Source organism: Kogia breviceps, chromosome 17 (genome assembly GCF_026419965.1).
Source record: "Kogia breviceps isolate mKogBre1 chromosome 17, mKogBre1 haplotype 1, whole genome shotgun sequence".
NCBI lineage: Eukaryota > Metazoa > Chordata > Mammalia > Artiodactyla > Physeteridae > Kogia > Kogia breviceps.
In genome coordinates, this window is record NC_081326.1 from 58,983,432 (window position 1) to 58,997,834 (window position 14,403).

At 42.4% G+C, this 14,403-nt stretch overlaps 1 protein-coding gene across 15 annotated transcripts in view; it reads left to right on the forward strand.

Annotated features, from left to right (window-relative positions):
• COLEC10 (collectin subfamily member 10) overlaps nucleotides 1–14,403 on the forward strand; it is a 432,701-nt gene that overhangs the window by 290,291 nt on the left and 128,007 nt on the right. The gene's annotated exons all lie outside the window — the stretch shown is intronic.

Genomic DNA, 14,403 nt, shown 5'->3' on the forward strand with positions numbered 1-14,403 from the left:
TCAGGTTGCTACCAGAACTCTTTGCTTGCGGATGCTGAAAAACTGCTGCAGAGCCAGTCTCCGCAACAGGGCCACGTGTTCAGTTCTGTCTCCTGAGAAGGTCAATTTCTGCTTTTCACCAGAGTTAAGGAGAGGAAGGTGAAGAGAATCAGAAGAGTGGTCCCAGGGGCAGGTATTACCAGCAGGGATGAGTATCTGCCCTTTCAAACCCACATCTTTCCACCAGGAGGTCAAAGTGGATCCATAGACAAGAGTAGAAAATATTTAGAGGGAAAGAATTCATCTCTTCTGCTTTGACTGTGAATTACAGAAGACAGAAGGTCTTATTCAGCTTTCTCTCTCCAGAGCATGGTGGTTACTTAAGTGAGCTAGTGAATGAATGAAGGTCAGGGAGTGGGGACAAAGTGGTATGACTCTAGACCTGCCCCTCAGCTTTTCTTTTTTTAAGATAGATTTTATTCATTTTTTAAAATTTTATTTATTTTTATTTTTGGTTGCGTTGGGACTTTGTTGCTGCACAGGGACTTTCTCTAGTTGCGGCAAGTGGGGGCTACTCTTCATTGCGGTGCGCCGGCTTCTCATTGCGGTGGCTTCTCTAGAGCCCACGGGCTCTAGGCACGTGGGCTCAGCAGTTGTGGCTTGCAGACTCTAGAGTGCAGGCACAGTAGTTGTGGGGCACAGGCTTAGTTGCTCCGAGGCATGTGGGATCTTCCTGGACCAGGCCTTGAACCCGTGTCCCCTGCATTGGCAGGCGGATTCTTAACCAGTGTGCCACCAGGGAAGCCCTGCCCCTCAGCTTTTGAACTTCAGTTTGACATCTACAATCTGAGCTACTAGCACTTAGACTGACCATGGGACTCAAGTAAATTTGAGTGTTAGCAGTAAAGCACTATATAAATGGCAGTATTACTGTCTTTCTCAGGATAATGCTTGTCTGGGATACTATCTAAAGGCATTTTCCTTGAACTGTTATATAACGCTAATGAGCAGGAGTCAAGCCTTGGAGAAAACTGATCAAGGGTTGAATCCTGCAGCGTTAACCCTGGGAAAGTTTTATGACGGCCTAAGCCTCAGTTTGCTCATCTGTAGATAAAAATAGTACTGCTATTACAGAAATGTGGGAAGGAGCAAATGAAAGCATTTTTAAAAGTATTCCATAAATGAGATGAATCACTAATTGTGAGCACTAAATAAAGGAATGCATGTAAGATAACTCAGCACAGTGCCTGGCCCATAGGAAATATGTACTAAATTAACAGCGCTAATTGTTCTCGGGGAGTAAGTAAGATACCAGGCTTTAGAGCCAGACTGACTCCTATACTTGAACCCCAGATCTACTACATCCTGGCCCTATGACCCCAGGCAAGTTTTAACTAACTTATTTGTGTTTCTGTTTGGTGTCTTAAATCAGTATAGTGAGGATAAAAATCATACTGCCCTCAGGATTATAAGGGTTATTATGAGGATTAAATTGGATAAAACATGTAAATCACTCAACATAGTGTTTAGCACGAAGTAAGTGCTCACTAACTCTAGCTATTATTATTATTCTTATCCGAGGTGCTAGTAGAGACATTTATACAAGCACAAGGTTAAGTCAGGACTACAAGGTCCTGAGGGCAGGAATCATATATTTTCCTATGATATTCCTTGAAACTTTTAGCTCAGCATCTGGCCTCCCTGTAACTATTTGATAAATAATAGTAATAGTGGTGGTGGTGGTGGTGGTGGTGGTGGTGTGTGTGTGTGTGTGTGTGTGTGTGTGAGAGAGAGAGAGAGAGAGAGAGAGGGAGGGAGAGAGTGTAATTCTCTGTCATCTTGGGAAAAGCCGGGGCACCATTTGTCTAGAGTCACAAAATAGTCTGTGTATTGACTGTGCATGTGGGGGCCTGACCGTGGACTGTTCATTAATCACCCATTGCCAGGAAACAGACACTCCGAGTTATCCGTCGCGTCGTTTGTTATATCCTTGGATCAATCTGGCCAGTCCCCCTGCCTCTTCCCATGTGACCCACTACAGTGGGCAGCAGGCCCTGAACACTCAGCAGCTGGAGTTCACCTTAAGCCTGGATTGGAAGGGACCCGGGCATTCGGGACTGAATCCAAGTGGAAACATCTGAACATTCACTTGGCAGACAGACTATATCCATCTTCCTGTGACAGATCCTTTACTGGCAGGGGCCACTGAACAGAGTGTCCCATAAATTTAACCTTCTGTTTCTGGGCACCAGAGACGTGTGATGCTGACTTTCTAGGTGACACCTAATCAGATAACCTTCATCTTCTCTTCCCTGAACTCTTGAGTTTGTCCCCATGTTGAACATATTTTCAGGGCACGTATTTCTGATGGTCCTTGCTTCGGTTTCAGCCATTTGTATGGCTTAAAGAAATGGTGCCTGAATATTGGGAAGCCCAGGAGGAAAACGCTTCCACTCTTTAGCATAGCCGCGAAGCACCTGATACAGGAGGCCATTTATAATCAACATTATAACAGAAATGCCTGAAACTCAGGACAGGGATTGATTTAGGTCCTTTGGGAGACCAGGCACACAGTGGGCTCTGAAGTGACTGATTGAATGTCTAGAACATATGACACCTGAGCTCCCACACCTGAAAACTGGAAATACAAGTTCTGAGGTTACATAGAGGAAAGGTTATTACTAAAAGAACAAGAACATATTCCTTGTTATTTCATCGTTATTAAATCTTTTTCTGATCTTGTAGGAGAAGGAACAGAAAGAAAAGAGGAGAAATATGCAGTTAGCCTATTGATTTTCTTTTATTAATGTTTGCCCGTTTCTTCATTAACAAACACAATTTTTTTTTTTTTTTTTTTTTTTTTTTTTTGCGGTACGCGGGCCTCTCACCGCTGTGGCCTCTCCCGCTGCGGAGCGCAGGCTCCGGACGTGCAGGCTCAGTGGCCACGGCTCACGGGCCCAGCCGCTCCACGGCATGTGGGATCTTCCCGGACCGGGGCACGAAACCGCGTCCCCTGCATCAGCAGGCAGACTCTCAACAACTGCGCCACCAGGGAAGCCCAACAAACACAATTTTAACTATTAATATTCTACACAGAGCTATTTGACTTTCAAGGTGCTATAGACTCTGTACAGAAATGGACATGTACTTGCTTTAAAAATAACGTGCAAGAAAGGCAAGCACTTTCTGCTTGAGTAAGTCACCCATTGCTTAAGGATCTGGAAGTGTTGCCAGGGGTCAGTAAGGGCTAGTTATGGTTTCCCACTCAAGGGCAGTGTGACTTCAGCATTGTCAGTCATTCGTTAAAATAACCCTTTCGTTGAAAGCTGGTATTAATCAAACAATCACACAAATATAAATACATGGAAAGAAATAAGTTACAGTTGGAGCAACTCAGCCAGTATGATTTTAAGCCGCATCTCATGTAGGTTAACTAGGAGTGAAAAGATAGCCCTTGGGCAGGAAGGACAGGGTGTCAGCAGACCTCGAGGTGAGAGGAAGAGAGTTGTAATTTCCAGCAACTAGGAGAAGCCCAGTAAGGCTGGTACACGAAGAGCAAGGTGCTGCCTGGGCTGGAAGAGGCTGCAGAGATGAGTGGACAGTGGTCAGCCTGCAAAGTGTAATTGATTCTATTCTTTCTCCAAAAAACCATAGGAGGCACTGGAGGGTTTAAGCACGGGAGTGACATGATCATTATAGCTTCTGTGGGGTAGAAATTCTCTGACCTTCATCCTGTCAGCCTCAGGGTCATAGGTCCAAACATAGTCATAAAAGAGAAAAGCCCTCTTAAACTAAAAATCACAGCATAAATGGAAAAGTATTTTTTATTAGCTTAACTAAGTTTAAGCTTTTTAAAATGCCTGCATATGGTAAAAATTCAAATAGTATTAACACATATACAGTGGAGGGTAAATTTCCATTTCGCTTCAGACCTCCACTGCCCATTTACAGAAGCTTCTACTATTAATGATTTTTGTATGATTGTTCAGATCATATACAAATACATGTTTATGGATAGATATCCTGTTGTTTCGAGCAGAAAGAAGCATACACTACAGTGTTCCAAAGATTGCTTCGCCACTTGATCCTGTTTCTGTTGCATACCAGCCCTGTGTCTGAGGGCTTCAAAATAGAGAACTTAATACATGGAATTGGTTACACAGGTTATAGAATCGCTGAGAAGTCAAACAGAGGATGATGAGGCAACCAAGACGTGAGCAACAGCATAAAGCTATTACCTCCCTACCGTGGTGGGTCAAAGGGAAGGGTTGGGGGCTTGTCTCACCAGAAGGAAGCTGGAGCCACAGTGGCTCTGTCCAGTGGGATCTGAGCTCTATGGAGACAGAGTTGCAGTCAGAAGTTCTGCCCCTCAAGTCTCCTTCAGGAGCTTTCCATTGGCCAAGCACAGGCAGGTACCTGCGGACACTGGGATGCAACATAAGATGGTGGGCTCTCCCGTGCTACAGAGGAGAACAGGGGGATGATTTGTGAGGGTAAACCGACTGAGGATGGCCACAGACATACATACACATGTCCCATTCTTTTTCACTGTAGTACAATACTCTAGCGTATGACTATATCGTAATTTACTTAACTAGTGCTCTACTGATGGACAATTCAGCTGCTTCCAGTATTTTTCTATTACAAACCATGTGGCAGTGAGTATTCTTATGTGTCCATCTTTGCACGTTTAGGTGAGTGGACTTTTTAAGGATAAACTCTTTGAAATGTAATCGGGACCTTTGTCCCAATTTTTTGGTATATGTATTTTACATTTTGATAGGTATTGGCAGACTGTCTCCCAAATACCTTACTATTCTTAGTAGTAATCTTACCACTTTGTGTGTGTGTGCGCGAGAGGGATAACTTATAATAATACTACTCCCTGTAACCCATGTCACATAGCGTTGGAAGGAGCACTGCACTCTTTAAGCGGGAAGCCTGCTCTTTCGAGCTCTAGAAAGAAAGCTGCCTCATTTATGATTCAGGGCTTAGCAACTTCTATCAGCCCACCAGGAGAAGTGGAGGGTGGGAAATTTGTCTTAGCTTGGGCTGCCGTATCAAAATACCATAGATTGGGTGGCTTAAAGTCCAGCGGTCCCCGAACGTTTTGGCACCAGGGACCAGTTTCGTGGAAGACAATTTTTCCATGGACGGGATGGGGCAGGTGGTGCAGGCGGGAAGGTGAGCGATGGGGAGTGATGGAGAGGGCAGAGGAAGCTTCGCTCACTCGGCCGCCACTTCCCTCCTGCTGTGCGGCCCGGTTCCTAACAGGCCGCAGACTGGTACCCGCCTGCAGCCCAGGGGTTGGGGACCCCTGGCTTAAACAGCAGACATGTATTTTCTTAGAGTTTTGGAGGCCAGAAGTTTGATATTGGGGTATCAGCTTCTGGTGAGTCCTCTTTTGCTGACTTGTAGGTGGCCACTATCTCGCCACGTGCTAACATGACCTCTTCTTTGTGTGTGTTCAGAGAGAGATATATCTCTCTCTTCCTCTTCTTAGCAGTTCTATAGAACCAGCCCCCTTATGACCTCATTTAACCTAATTTACCTGCTAAATGCCCTGTCTCCAATTATAGTTTGCATTGGGGGTTAGGACTTCAACAAAGGAATTTGGGGGAACACAATTCAATCCATAGCAGCATAGCTCTATTCCCCTCTTTTAGAATTTATAGTCACATGATGAATTTTCAAGGGAATTTAGACTTTTGCAATACTTGCTAGAGTGTGCACTAAATATTATGAATACAGAACTGTAAAGTCACACTTTCTCTCTCCCTCAAATTTCTTTTTTCCTCCTTTTCTGGATTCTCTTTTCCCCCTTCAGTCTAAGAAAATAACCTCCACAGTTCAGGCGGTTTCACTTTATGATTATATTTCCTTCCAAAATGCATTACCCATTCTCAGATTCTGGTTTCTCTGTATGAGGTTGGCAAGCTACTAGCAGGGGGAAAATCTTGTACATTCTTTGATAAAGGTTCTTAATAGTAGAGCTCAATTATGTTAAATAGCATAGTATATACCCTGCCTGCTGGAACAGAGGAGAATATATATCAAGCCTTTCCGTGCATGCAAAACCCATCACAATTTTCTGTTTGAAATTTCTGTCCAGACAGTGCCAAATTCATGTTAATTCTGGGTGGGGAAGTTTGGAAAAAGAAAAACAAAATCTCAATAGACCGAAACATGGCGCCTGTCATTCCTCTACAGCCAGAAGAAGAAACTTAACTCCTTGCTTATAAACACTTTGACCTTGTCTGCCAATAGCTCCAGTCACATCAACCGGGGTTTTCTGAAACTTAGATACCCATCTAGTGTCTACTCAGTCCCAGGAAATGGGTTCCATAATTAAACAGGGATGCATATCCCAAACAACCACTCACCTGAAGGCTTCTGAAAAAATATATCGATATCTGCATATCAGAAGAGTGTTAGAAAATACTGCCTGCCTACTCAGAGTTTCCTCTTCAGAAGTCCTTCAGGAAATTTGATCATCTCTAGTGTCAATTCAAAGATTCTCCCCCTCCCCCAACCCCCGTGCAATTTGTCTGCACCTGGCTAATGAAAATATGATAGATAAGAATTCTTAGTAGTCACTTAGGTGCTTCTACCTGGGAAAGTCCCCTCCTTTAACTGAAACAAACCTTTAGAAACAAAAGTTTTGATGTGATAATTTTCAGAAAAACTAGCCTGCGAGAGAGAATTGCTTCCTGAAACAAGAGTTTGCCTAGAAAAGACTTAACCTAAAGGAGCATCTGTAGGCGAATATTAAGCTTAACAGGGGGATGAAGTTTTTAATATTCAGCTGACAGGGCACTATTAACATAACCAGTTTCAGTCCACATAAAGTACTTTATCATTTATTTATTCAACAAATAAATGATAAAGTACTTAGTACCTAGTAGGTGCCAGACACTGCACCCCCGATATAGACAGAAATAGCTACCACACTTCAGAAGATTTCAGTCAGGTTGAGGAGAGAGAGTAATGAAATAAATCAGGAAATAAACGCTTTGGATGGTGATAGGCCAGTTTCAGAGAGTGATAAGAGGGTTGAAGTCCATAATTCAAGTTAGTGTAATGATGCGTGCCTAGAAAGGGGCTACTTTAGCTGTTTCTTTTTTTATAGATTTTTTAAAATATTTATTTATTTATTTGGTTGTGCCGGGTCTTAGTTGCAGCTCGCGGCCTCCTCAGTTGCGGCATGTGGGCTTCTTGGTTGTGGCATGCAAACTCTTAGTTGTGGCAAGCAAGTAGAATCCAGTTCCCTGACCTGGGATCAAACCTGAGCCCCTTGTGTCAGGAGAACAGAGTCTTATCCACTGCGCCACCAAGGAAGTCCCTAGCTGAGTTTCTTAGGGAAAGGCTCTCTAAAGAAGCAACTTCTGATCAGACAATGGAATGATGAGGGCATTGCATATTCTGGGAGGTGGAACCAAAGCCCTCCAGGTAGAGCAAAGAGCAAGTGTAGTAACGCAGGTGAGAAATGTCAGTGGGCTAAAGCTAAGGGAATGAGAGGGAGGTTTAAACCATATGTGCTCAGAGAGGTGGGCAGGGCCAGACCATGCAGTGTCCGGTGGCAGGACTTAGCAACAATGTCTCCATCAGGCAAACAAGTATTCCTAGAATCAGAGGTAGAATACAGGACAGTTCAGGGATCAAATCCAGGGCATTGATACTAAAAATATTTTATTTCTAAATACTTTTGTTGTTTTTGATGTTATTGTAAAGGGGATTTCTTTCTTAGTTTCAGATAGTTCATTGTTAGTATATAGAAATGCAACTGATTTTGTGTGCTGATTTTATATCCTGAAACTTTACTGAATTTATTTATTAGTTCTAACAGCTATTTGGTGGCGTCTTTAGGGTTTTCTGTTTATAAGATCATGCCATCTGCAAACGGATCATTTTACTTCTTCCTTTCCAATTTGAATGCCTTTTATGTATTTATTTATTTACTTTGGCCTAACTGTTGTGTCTAGGACTTCCAGTACTATGTTAAATAGAAGTGGTGAGAGTGGACATCCTTGTCTTGTTTCTGATCTTAGAGAAAAGGCTTTTAACATTTCACTATTAAGCATAAAAACCGATATCAAAGAAATACAAATGATCGTTAAGAGGCTACTGTGAACAATTGTACGCTAACGCACTGAACAACCTTGAAGAAATGGAAAACTTCTTAGAAACATACAACCCATCAAGACAAAATCAGGAAGAAATAGAAAATCTGAACATACCAATTACCAGTAAGGAGATTAAATCAGTAATCAAAAATCTCCCAACAAATAAAAGCCCAGGACTAGATGGCTTCACAGGTTAATTCTACGAAATATTTAAAGAAAAATTAATACCAGTCCTTCTCAAACACTTCCCAAAAGTTAAAGAGAAAGGAACACTTTGAAACTCATTTTATGAGGCTAGCATTACCCTGCCATCAAAGCCAGGCAACATTACAAGAAAAGAAAATTACAGGTCAATATCCCTGATGCGTATAGATGCAAAAATCCTCAACAAAATACTAGCGAACCAAATTCAATGGCACATTAAAAGGACTCAACATGATTAAGTGGGATTTGTCCCTGGGATGGAAGGATGGTTCAACATATGCAAATCAATAAATGGGACACGGTATGAACAGAATGAGAGATAAAAATTATATGATCATTTCAATAGAGGCAGAAAAAAACGTTTGACAAAAATTCAACATCCTTTCATAGTAAGAACTCTCAGCATATTAGGTATAGAAAGAATGTACCTCAACATTATAAAGGTCACATACGACAAGCCTAGAGGTAACATACTCACTGATCCTAAAAATAAAGGACAGAGAATTGGCTATATTCTGTATTCCTACAGGGTGTAGAGGGTGTTAAAATATTTTAGCCAGATGTTCCTCCACATATTTTTTCATTACTACACCCAAAGGAGAAATTTTTAAGTCAATTTATCTTGAGAGAAATTAAATACTAAGGCATACGATGTTTTCAGGTAGGGTTGTGCTTTGGAAGAATGTGAAACCCTCGCAATATTTCAAGCTTTTTTTACTGCTCCCCAACGAAACATATTTTGCCCACTTGCGGAATATATGTCTCCCACTGAGAATGCATGCTTTAGCCAATCCCGTGACTTAAATACCTATGATTTCACCCATGAGAGCCCATTTTACCACCATTATGCTAAGGAAGGAAGTCTTTGGTGTTGCTGGAGGATGGACAGCGCTGAATTCCTGGAATGTGGACCTTCTGTTGAAATGCTAATTCACCCTCTGGAAAGTGGGAATCCTGGTTAAATCAACTGTCTACATGTACAGGGTAGATTAACATGACTAATGTGTATATAACATCACACTGTGCCAAAATATTTGAAAATAAATTTCAGACATACTAACAGGGACTCAGAGCAAGGGAGTGTCAGAGAAAAGAGTTGTGTACCGGGAATAGCTTAGACTATGATAGAAGAGAAAGGATGGATTTGGCTCTGGAGGAATGTAAGCAATGTGTTAATGAAAAGCAGTTTCATTTACAAATTCTGTCACTACAGTTCCTCCTCTAGTACCTGAAATGGGCTTTGAAGGTTCCTATTTCTGTAGGTACCACGTGGCAGTCAATAAGAATCATGTAGTCAATAGAACCTGAGAACAGTCAAGGTCACCTTTTGGGTCCTGGTAGGAAGGACATTATCTGTGTTATGATTTTTTTCTCTTAAAAGACATGTTGCTTCTGCTGGGAGGAGTTCCAGTAGAGGCACAGACATACTTGCACTTCTAAACCAGACCATTTGAAAGGATTTTGCACAGTGGGACCAAAAGCTGGTCCTAGACATCATGACTTAGTGGTTCTAACCCCAGTCACTGTGCAGCAGGAGAGAACCTTTTTGGCAGGAGAAAGCCTCATGACTGGGGATTTCAAATTCTGGCCCAAAAAAACCATATGTAAGTTCACATAAATTTTGCATTCACTTTCAGAAGGTTCATGACCTATGACTCCAGTAGGGAAACTGATTTGGAATATGATGAAACATTTTGTGGCACCGTTTCAAAGAGATGTTTGTACCTTGGTTAGTAATAATATTGTTGTATCATCATTTGTCATGTTTCAGTATTTATATTTCCTGGGTTCTCATCTAGGTTACCCATCCAATGAGGGTTGTTTTCTCCTCACTAGTGCATCATTGTACTAACTGAGTCTATAATTGAGCTCACCCTTTGACACTGTGTACTCCCAGCACAGCTCAGATCTCAGGGCAGCAGGTGTGGGATGTGTGATTGAGTCATTCAAGGATCTCAAAGAAATATTTGTTAGAGGGAGCAGCAAACAGTGACTGATTCAGTAACTCCTTGGGTTCCAAACAACCTGGTACTTACCACAGTTTACATTTGAAGGAAGCTCTGCTGCTTCTTTAGTGGTTGTTAGATGTTGGGGAGATGAAAGGAACACAAAAGCAGAAGTCCCAAGGGGCAGGCCCAGTGGGAAGTGTGGAAGAGGGGGTTTTTGTGGCCTTCCCTTCAAACTCAAGTAAGATAAGGTTTAGGTAGCTTAGAATAAAGATCAGTTTAGTAGCAAAAGTAGTCAAGTCATTTGGGGCGCTTTTAGATGAAAAACAATAGAGCAGAGTGTAGCTCCGGTTCTGAGGCTGGACTCTTTGCATCTGAATCTTTGCTGCCTTGCTCTGTGTCCTTACATTTCTCTGGGTCTTAGTTTCTCCATCTATACAGTGTAGAAGCTAATCACAGTATTCATTTCTTAAGATTGTTCTGAGTATTAAACGGGAATATATATGTGTGAGACACCTAGAACAATGTCTGGCAAGCAGTAAGCTCTCCACAAACATCAGCACTTCTCTGTAATCAAATTCACCGAGGTATTCCTTTAGAATGATTGTACCTGTGCTGTGTGGACACGGCTGTCTAGGCCATCGAAAGGAGAGATTTTATAGTTTCAAAGACTGTTCATGCTACAGTTACTACCTATTTAGAAGTATAAACTAGATATTTAAAGCAGAAAATCTCCCCCGGCGACCATGGCAGTCAAATCAGCTGAGGCGTACGTATCCAGGAGTGCCTGCAAAGTGTTCGATCCTGTGCAAGCACTGAGGAAACCTATGGAAAGTGGATGTCCGGGTGTCTTCCTTGCCTTCTGGGAGTTTATCACCTGGTCTCTTAATCAGAGCTTGGCTTACACTATTACGCACGCTTTAAAAAAATTACAGCAAAGAAGTGGTACAGGAGGTCAGAAGGCATAATAATATGAGTATGGTATGAAGTCTTTAGGAATTGAGGGGGTAGGAAGGATACATTTGAAATGGGATTGATGGTGTGTGGGGGGAGGGAGTGGGAGGCTACCTGAAAAGGCTTCCTGAAAGAGAAGAGCTTTGAAAAAAAAAAAAAGAAGCAGGCTTTTTAAAAATTATGATTTATTTATTTAGGCTGCGCTGGGTATTAGTTGTGGCATGCGGGCTTTGTTGCGGCATGCATGCGGGATTTGGTTCCCCAAGGAGGGATCGAATCTGGGGCCCCTGCATTGGGAGCGTGGAGTCCCACCCACTGGGCCACCAGGGAAGTCCCGAAAAATGAGCAGGCTTTTAAGAGGCAGCTATTAGAAGGAAATGGATTCCAAGCAGGAAAATCTAGGCTCCTGGAGGCCCAGATGTGGGCAGGGGTGGAGTGTGTTGGTAGTGGTGGTGGAAGAATGGGTGGTGCAGGGTGCGTGGTCCCAGCAGAGGGAAGGGGAGAGGCACAGGTGCGAGAGGACCTTGTCTTTGTGCTAAAGCAGCAGAGAAGGAAGAGGCTGAGAAGTGTGGCTGACTTTGAATGCCAGGTGCTACTGTTTTATGGGCAGTGGAGGCTCAAAGGGTTTTTGAGCATATGATCAAAACTGTGCTTAAGAGATCATTTGTAAATGATTTTTTTCACTCTTATTTTTTTTCACTTTATTCTTTTTGAAGTACTTTTTCCATACCTTATTTCACTGAGTCCTTAAAGCAAGACAGTGCAAAATGTAAAGGAGCCATTCCTTGCCTCATTTTTGCCTCATATTTTTCTAGCCACACCATACACATTGCCAATAAAGCAGAAAGATCAAAAGGTTATCCTGTTTGCTCCCAGAGAAGGATTAGGAGGAAGGGCATGGGAAAACATGGACCCCCTGTGAACCACCTTGCAAAGCTACTTGTTTGGAAACAAAATTTGCTTTCCATTCCAAACTGCGTCAGAAGTTTAAATAAGAATGATGTTCTTATTCCTAAAGTATATCTATATTGTCATGCTAACTTTAGATATATCCTCTGATTTTATCATTTAAGCCATAAGACACAATCCAACATTTGTACCATTCTTTTTTAAATGTTTGTTTGTTTATTTATTTATTTATGGCCCCGAGACTTGTGGGATCTTCGTTCCCCGACCAAGGATTGAACCTAGCCCTCGGCAGTGAGAGCAAGGAGTCCTAACCACTGGACCTCCAGGGAATTCCCTGTACAGTTCTTTTAAAGCAACAGGATATCGTGAGATCATTTAATCATTTAACCTTTGACCAATGACTGACAGGTAGATCAGTTAAATATTTCTCTTAGAAAATTAGAAAAATTAGGAAAGTAGCACTCAGAGAGGACCAGAGACCAGTCCAAGGTAGCAAAGTTAGCAAGAAATAGACTTGAAATGAAAGCAAGAGCTTGAACTCTAGATTCACAACTTCCATGCTCCGTTATATTCTGCTAGCTGTTCCTGCTTAACTGAATTCAAGCTATTATCCAGCATTTGACAGTAAGCGTCTATAGGTTAAAGGGTATTTTCAACTCTCATCAGAACTGTTCCTTGTCTGATTCTTTGAGGCCTGTGGGCAGGTACCAAGATGGAAGATTATAAGTGGCTCATCTGATACAGGAGCTGGCTCTGTCTGCACGATGCAAAAACTGGTGACCAGCATTATAAGACCCTGCCATGGCTGACTTGACTATGAGACGTGTTGCACTATGTTGATTTTTTTGGTCTGCCTTCCTCTCCTCCCTTCTTCCAGTCCCTTCACTCCCGGGCTGGAGGAGTAGAGAGAGCCTAACACTGGCGCTCTACCTTTTCTGGCTGGCTGTCCATCTGCGTCAACGTGGTGTTGGCTTTGGCGCCTTGGCGGTTGGACTCGAGACCATTTTGGGGCAGCTGAGATGATTCCTTTCTAATGGTTTCTTGACCTGAGAAACCAGGAAAAGGTTATTTTTGCTTAGAGAGACCTCAAAATTTCAATGAGGAGTTTGGTTTTGGACGTTTTTTTAATGCCCTGCTTAGTTCTCAAGTAATGAAAAAAGCTAAATCATTTTCAAAGAAGTGACTTTGCAGGTTGGCATGTCAGTTCACGGGCCTACAGCTGATCTCATGCTCCCGGAGGCACACCTGTCTGAAGGAAGCAGGCAGCTCAATCACCCCCCTGCTGTTTTGCGTTACCTAAAAGCCAATCCTTCCGCAGAGCAGTGGTGGATGTAAATTCTGGCACCCATAAAAAAGTGTTGAGAAACATCTGCAGTCTCTTTAAAACCTTATAAAGTTAACAGCTTTCCATGGAAAGGGACTGCTGGGACAGCTCATCCAAATCAAACTGGATGAGTAACCACCTATGGTAGAGATGAACTAGTGTGATGGAGAAAGCCCAAGATGAGGGCTAACCTGCTTATTCCATGGGATGTTCCCTGTGTACTCCAAGGAGCAGTCATCGTCTCTGAATCTATTGCCAGTTGACACTCAAAAGAAGTTTTGTTGAGTGAATAGATGGATGCCTATAAATAAGTCAGGGTTCACATGTTCAAGGAATTTATAATTTAGTGGGGAAGACAGACAAGTGACAATTTGAAACAGAAGGTGCACGAGATGAGCACAGAGTCTATGGGAAGTCATGGGGGCGGGAGGGGTGGGAGGTGGGGAAGCCCAGAACTGGCTAATCAAGACGAGGGTCCAACAGTTAAAATAAGCAAAACAGGATATCAACTAGAATTCAACTGAGGAGTTGCTGAGTAAACATGGTAAAGGTAATAAAAACTACCATCATTTATTGAGTCTCCATTAAGTTCAGGGTCTTTTTACATACATGATCTGAAATGTCACATTTTATAGTACCCATTTTCCAAATTAGGAAACTGAGACTCAAGGACTTGCTCAAGCCCACACAACAAATGATTGTCAGGGCTGGGGTCAGGCTATATCTGCCACCAAAGTTACTACATACCTTGTAAATACAAGGTTCGTTCTTGATTAATATATCAGTTTTTTATGACTACCCACTTCTCTGATATTCCACTATCCCCCCAGACCTAATTCCAACCTAATTCATTCATCAATTCAAGGAACTCTCTGAGGTTATGATGCATCAAAAAACACCAATGGCACGGCAAAGTTTGTGATCTCTTTTTCTTTGTTCACACATAAAAGTAACAATGCATCTT